The sequence below is a fragment of the Bison bison genome, unplaced genomic scaffold, assembly GCF_000754665.1.
Source record: "Bison bison bison isolate TAMUID 2011002044 unplaced genomic scaffold, Bison_UMD1.0 scf7180017850926, whole genome shotgun sequence".
Classification (NCBI taxonomy): domain Eukaryota; kingdom Metazoa; phylum Chordata; class Mammalia; order Artiodactyla; family Bovidae; genus Bison; species Bison bison.
Genome location: NW_011481499.1, coordinates 340,133 through 347,578, shown reverse-complemented (window position 1 = coordinate 347,578; position 7,446 = coordinate 340,133).

Genomic DNA, 7,446 nt, shown 5'->3' with positions numbered 1-7,446 from the left:
CCCGGGCTCCAGAGCAGCGCGGCCGACAGACGCGGGCAGGGGAGGGCCTCGAGGCGGAGCGCTGTGGGGTCCACGTGTCAGAGAAGCCCTTAGTGCTCTGGGAGGACGGGCCTCGGAGCGCCGCGGGCAGGGGGTCTGTTCACCACGCGTCCCCCTCGGACAGAACAGCAGGTGTGAGGAAGCCCACGGCAGCCACACCAGGGGCAGGTGTGAGTGCAGTAGCTCCTGCCTCGTTTCGACACCAGAGAAGCCAGGCTGGAGAAGAGCCTTCTGAGCGCACACCGTGGGAAGAATGCATTCAGAGAAGGATACACGCTTTTTTTGCCAACAAAAGCTTCATAGCAGAAAGGCCTGATGAATGCAGTAACTATCAGAGAATCTTCAGTCATATGTCTAAGCTTATTCAGCAGCAGGAAGTGTATACCAGAGAAAGCCTCTTTGAGTTCACGGAATGAAAGCTTTCTGCCAAAGTTGAGCCCCAATTTACGCTGGAAAGTTCACAGCCCGGAAAAGCGCTCGGAGTGCAGCAAACGTGGGAAAGCCTCCTGCCCAAACGTGCAACTTGTGCTGCACAAAAGCCTGGTAGGTATGACCAGTGGAAGGAAGTTTGAAGCTGTAGGTCCAACCTCATTCACCCCTTGCGGGCTCACCGTAGATTAAGGCCAACCTGCAGCAGATGTGAGAAAATGTTCCGCAAAAGGGTTCACCTTGTGAAGCATCAGGAGGTTCATGCTGGAGAAAGGCCTGAAGTATGCAGGGAACGTGTCTTCTTCTTCAGCGGAAGAGGCCCCGTGTCAGCCACAGCTTTGATAGACTTTGTGAAGATGCTGGAAGTTGAGCTTCATGTGGTCAGACGCCCACACAGGATATTCCTAAGGAGTGCTGTGTGCGTCGGGGGCTTTCAGGTGCAGCATCAGACTTGCTTACCTGGCTGGGGCTCTTGCCAGAGTTCTCTCACTGTCAGTGTCTGGGGCAGAAGCCATACCACTGCTCTGCTAGCTGGGAGGGACTTGTTACCTGTGATCCCTCGGGTCCCTGGAGGCCCCTGTGAGCAGCTTGAGCACATGGATGGGCTGCATCCCCTTCCTGACTAGTTCAGGCATGGGTGTGACCTGCATTGACCAGGAGGACCTCAGCCGGCCTCTCTCTGGCTCTCAGGATGGTTTTCATTTTTTCAGGGACACTGTTGTCCTCAGGTGACTGGATAAATCTGTCCAGCTTTTGACTTAAACTTCCAGGGAACTCTCGCTTCCCATTATTCTGCTGGGGTGGAAGTAAAGGCCTTGTTTTTTAAGCCACCTTGAGCCTGGGAATTTCTGCTTACTGTGTAGGGTGAGCTTAGAACAGAGTTGGGGGCTGCCAGCATTAAGGGTGTGGGTGAGGGAGGGGAAAGAAAATGAGAGAACTCTCTACTTTTGGCCTGGTTTGCATTGCTGCCCAAGACTTCCTGGGAATGACTAAAGCTTTGAGGCTTAGTCCTTTGGTCTGGAATCTGGATTGTTTTTGGACAGGAAGGTCACCCCGAGTTGGGATGGTTGGTATGACACCCCAAGTGCATCTCAGAGCTGCATGAGTTTGGTCCCTTGAATGCAGGGGTGTCTCGCATTCCGCAGCACTGCTGATGGGAAGTTTTTTCCTAGCGTCTGCCTAGGAGCCTTGCCCCCTGAAGTTCAGAAACCGACAGGCATATGTCATTGGCCATAAGGCCCACAGAGCTGTGTAGGAGCTGTAACTAGTGCAGAAACACTAGGCATGATAGTAGGGAGTAGGGGAGACTGTGTCAAAGTTGGGGGGCATGTGCCTCTTTTAAATGGACATTCACAAATGTTAGGGTAACTTTGGCTGTGGAAAATGAGAGTGTACAGCAGTTCTCACGATCTCCAGATGGCATGTCTCTCCTACCACCAAGCTCACTCTCAGTAAATCATCCAAAGGTTCTGTAGTGGCTGAGTGCCTAGTCCAGGGCAGAGAGGTTCACTGGGAGGCCTTGGGCTGCTGGGCCAAGGCTGGTGGGCAGGAGGCCACCTGTGGGCGTGCCCAAGAAATCCACTGGGCAGCTGCTTACAGGGGCTTCTGTTGAACTTGTTGGAAAGCTAATGGGAGCAGGCCAGACTCCTGGGGAGAGCTGGGAAGCTGCCTGTGGGGAAGTTGAACTTGGTGGGAAGCCAGTTAGGATTCCTGAAGAACCCAATCAGGAAGCTGCCTGCTGGGTGCTGCTGGGAGTTGAACTCCACTGGTGTCTCATGCCAACCAAGTGCCGAGGGAGTCAGAGAAAGGGAAGTGCAGTGGAACCATGAAGAGAAATGCCCTCCTTCCCAGCATCCCTCTGGCAGCCACTCCTGACAAGCTTCACACTGTTCCAGCTGGCAAGTTAGCAACGCTCCAGGCTCACAGCCGAGCAGTGGAGCTTGGATTTGGGGAGCTTTGGAAGAGGATTCATGTAGTGTTCTTGAGGCAACGTGGCAGGCTTCTTCCTCCAGAGGCCCCAGCCTCCCCTTCAGTCAGGGAGTCTGGCCTGTGAGTTGAGTTAGGCCCGGGCACTGGGTGAGAGGCAGTCTCTATTACAATTGTGACTCAAGTCGGGTATTTGACTGTTTCCTGTTTTATAAATTAGTCAGTACTCATAGTCTGAGGGTTTTTTTTTTTTTTTTTAATTGATTAGTCACTAAATCGTATCTGACTCTTTGTGACCCCATGGACTATAGCCTGCCAGGCTCCTCTGTTCATGGGATTTCCCAGGCAACAATACTGGAGTGGGTTGCCACGCCCTCCTTCATGGGATCTTCCCAACCCAGGGATCAAACCCAAGACCCTTGTTTTTGCAGGGGGGTTCTCTACTGAGCCATCTGGGAAGCCTATTCTTGGGGTACCATGTTCAAGTAACTGCTGTCAGAGATCCCTGTGGATCAGGCTGTTTTGATTATGGGTGCACATCTGTTGTCTTTTTTGACAAACATCCCCCGCCCCCCACCTTTGAGGGTCAATTCCTGCCATTTGGGCTCTACTCATCTGGAACCTCATCATCTCTATTAAAATTGGGGAGCTCATCTTGGTGCAGCAATCCCCCACCCCGTCTGCTGCTAAGGAGAGCAGCTGTGTAGCTTTCCAAGGGAATGAGCACTTCCTCGTGTTTCTCAGCGGCTTAGTCTTGCTGGATCTCCTGAAGGCTGTAGCTGGGAGGTGGTGTGCAGATTACACAGACTGTATCCAGTTCAACCGTCCTGTGTCTCTAGGCATTTGGATTCCCTCTTCTGTGCCAGGGCAGCTCTGGCATCTCAGTCTTGCCAAATGTAGACTGTTTCTGAGTAGAAACTTTGCTAGACAGCCAGACATGTTGTTTAGAAACATCTCCAGCTGCTCAAGTGAGTGCACTAAATCTGGACTCTAGTCACATCACCGTCCTCCATGAATTTGGCCTCAACTAGTATTATGTTCCACCCTCCGTGGTTTGACAGTCTCTGAGTCAACTTGACATGTTTCCCATGTTTCTGATATACGTTCCCGATATGTATGTTAGAAAGGGCTTGCTCATTGGAAAAGATGCTGGTTCTGGGAAAGATTGAGGGCAAGAGGAGAAGACGGCAACAGAGAATGGGATGGTTAGATGGCATCACCAACTCGATGGACTGAGTTTGAGTAAACTCTGGGAGATAGTGAAGGGCAGGGGAGCCTGGCATGCTGCAGTCCATGGGGTCGCAAAGAGTGGGGCATGACTGAGTGACTGAACAACAACAGTCTTGTAGGTGTGTAAGCTGTTCTACCTGGAGTTACCAGGTGTGTTCCTGGCCTGTTGGAGCATGTAATCTGACCTGTCCTGTGTCTGGTGGCAGCAGAGCGGTGGTGGTGGGTCTTGACAATAGACCCACAAGGCCCGCTTCAAGGCATCTACCCTTGGCAAGGTTATCACAGGCTTTTCAAACAAAGAAGAATCTTTTAAGACGTAATGGACAAACAACTTCTACTGGTGAGGGAGGCTTAGGACAACTGTGGGGTTTAAGATGTTTGGTTTTCCTGGGTCCAGCAAAGGTTGCCACACCCAGTTTCATGCTCCCACACATTCCCAGTAAATGTCTGACTTTCTCTTGAGACACTGATGAGACTGAATCCAGCTGTTGTTCACAAGCAACATAACTTTTCTGTATGATTTTTAGAGCTATCAGCCCTGTGACTGCAAGGAAAAAAGAGATTATTTTGAGAATTGAAGTATTCTGCTTCTCACTGTTGCTTGTCCTGGGAGTTAAGACACCATGACTTGTCATTTTTTCTCTGTGTGCACTCTCGTGCCCTTGAGGCTGTATTCCGTACTGTACTCCCTAGAGTCAACATTACTACCATTTAGGAAAAGAAGCTTCAGTTGCCACAGGGGCTCTAAGTCCCTTGCTTCTGTCAGTACTTCACAAGCAACCCAAGGCCATGGCTGGATGAACTCTGTTGCCAGCACCTGCAGGCATCTGTTTCCCACTGACGGTGAGCTCAACACTGCTGGAGCTGAAAATCACAGCAGATCAATCCGATCTCATCTCTGCCAGTCTGTCTCCTGTGACTGCTCCTGGTACCAGTTCTGTATCAGGGTCCAGTCCAGCGGACAGGAACCACATAATAATTTGAGCAAGGAAGGATCGTTAACTACTTCCAGTGGGGAGAAAGAAGATTCTAAGATACCTCATGGGAGAGCACCCAAGGACGGAACAGACATAAAAGGGAGGGAGCGCTCCCTGAGGCTGGATCAAGACTTTGTCGGAAACAGTGTTGTTTTAACTCAACAGATGGCAGAAGAGTTGGCAGGGTTGATCTAGACCAGCAGTGGTCCATGCTTGTTGGTCCAAGACTGATGGGCCAGAACTCTGAGCTGTCAGAAGGTGGGAACTTCCATTGCTAGCACCCCCTTCCCCCGCACTGGGATGCCTACGTGATTCACCTGGAAACTGGCAAGGCGGAGGGAGGTGCTGTCCACTTTGCCTAGGAGCCTTCTGGGGCATGGCTGGGCTTGCTGGGAAGCTGCTGAGAAGCCCTTCAGGGGGTGCCCTTGAACCCACTAGAAGCTACTTGCAGGGGCGTACTGAGCTCCCCACCAGGAAGCCATCTCAGGCTCACCGCAGGGGCGAGCTCCTGGGTTCACAGTGCTCCTGTCAAGCACCTGGGGAACCAAGAGGAAGGAAGGCACCCGGAACCAGGCTTTTTGAATTGGGTCCACTGAGGCAATTAGCAGTCAAAGGAAAACGAATGATAGGAGAATTGGAAAGGTGAAAACAGAACTCGTTGTTTGACAATAGGTGTAGCAAATCCAAAAGTATTTACAGTTACGTTTTTAGATTAATAAGAAAGCTTATAAGGTTGTTGAATATACATAATCAACTCTAAAACCAATTGCATCCTGTGCATCATAACCAGAAAATTAGAAATTAAGGCTTAAAAAGTTCAACTTACAATGGAATAGAAATCAAGTACCTAGGAATACATGTGACAAAAGACATGTAAGAAAACTTTGGGAAATATCAGAGAAGACACAGAGTATAAAGTATGTCAAATTTCTCCACATTGGCCTATGTAGATTTACACAATCCCAATTAAAATCTTTAGTGGTTTCTTTTTGAATTGGAAAGACAGTTCTGATCATCACATGGCAGCGTAAAAGGAGGAAGCTAGTCAACTGATTCTGGAAGGAAAAGGACTTGCTGAGAGGTCATGCTCTCCCGGATATGAAGACTTAGCATCAAGCTGAAGAGAGAGTGGAGTTATGTAGGCGAGGAGACAAGAGGACCACTGGGCCAGATCAGAGAGCCCAGGGATGATCAACGTACACATGTTTGTGCTTGATTAACAGTGAAATGGATGCTGCAGAATAGTGGGAGAGATGGGCCGGTGAATGATAGTGTTGGAACAGTGGGGATCCGTATTCACACACACGCACACACACAAATGGATCTCCATGTTTTACCATACTAAAAAGTCAATTCCAGATGCATTATTGATAGACAAGAGAAGGGCCAAAACATGCGAATAAAAAGGAAAATGTTCATGATCTCAGGGTCTTAAAAAAGGTGCAAATTATAAACCACAGAGCAAAAGACTGACAATCTGCATTAAAATGAATTTCTGTTCTTCAAAAGATGTTATAGATTGAAAGACAAAGCAGTAAGTGGGAGAAGATACTTGGGATGAGACAAAGGTCTTACATCTAGAATAAGTAAATAATTTATACAAACCAATAAGGAAAGACTGATAACCAACAGGAAGGAGCTGAACAGGAACTTGATGCGAGAGGAAAGGCACAGGGCCAGTAGACACCTGAAGACTGTTCCCCTTCAGTGGTGCTCAGGGGAAGGCCCACAGGGAAACCATGGTGGGAGCCCACGCCTGACCGGCTGGCAGAGAGCGCGAGTCCTCACTGGTGGCGGGAACGTAAACGGCACCAGGGCTTGGCCAAACAGCGTGGCAGCTTCTCACAAGGTAAGCTTACCTGTGGTATCCTCGGACTGTAGGACCCAGCGAGCCCACTCCCAGGGGTTTGCCCCAAAGAGACAAAAACGTTTGTTCACACAAAGACTTGTAATCACATATTCACGTTTGTTTAGAAGTCTCTAAGTGGGAAGGGCTTCTCTTGTGGCTCAGCTGGTAAAGAAGATTCCCTGCAGAAGGGAAAGGCTACCCAACGCCAGTATTCTAGCCTGGAGAATTCCACGGACTGCATAGTCCATGGGGTCGCCAAGAGTCGGACACGACTGAGCGACTTTCACTAATTGGTAAAATCCCAGTATCTATTGAGAGGAGGTAAACCAGGACGCACCCGTATGATGGAGAACGGTCCTGCGATTAAAGAGGCTCGGGCTAGCGCTACTGCAGCAACGTGAACCCTGGAAACGTGCTTGGTGAGAGGAGCCAGACACAAAAGGCCACATATCCCAGGATTCCACTTACAAGAAATTTAAAACATTGCCAACTATAGTGATGGAAAGCCGCCCAGCGTCACCTGGCATGGGGCAGTGAAGCGGTGCAGAAGAGAAGAGAGGTCACCAGGGGGCACGAGGCATTCCCAGGGTGTAAGGCCCTGTTCCCTGCCTTGAACCTGGTGAGGGCAGCCCGGGGGACGTGGAGGCCGAGGGGTCTGGATTTGTGCACTTCCAGTGTGTGCGGTTTACTGTACGTTGCTTTACCTCGCAGCGGAGCTGTTAAAACCACACACCTGTATTCGATCAAGAAGAAGAAAAATAAACCACACGACTGTGCCAGGGCCTGATAAGAAGACTGCGATAGTCCCAACTGCAAGTTACTTTTAAGTAAAAGCCCCATAAGTTTCTAATGAACCCGTTTCTCCAGCTCTGGCTGCAGCCCCTGGTGGGTGCTCTGGTTTGGGGGGTGGTTGCCAAGCCATCCATGTTGGCCCCCAGTGCCATCTCCTGCCCATCACAGCTGAGGAGAGGAAGGCCATCTCCCCTGGGCATGGCA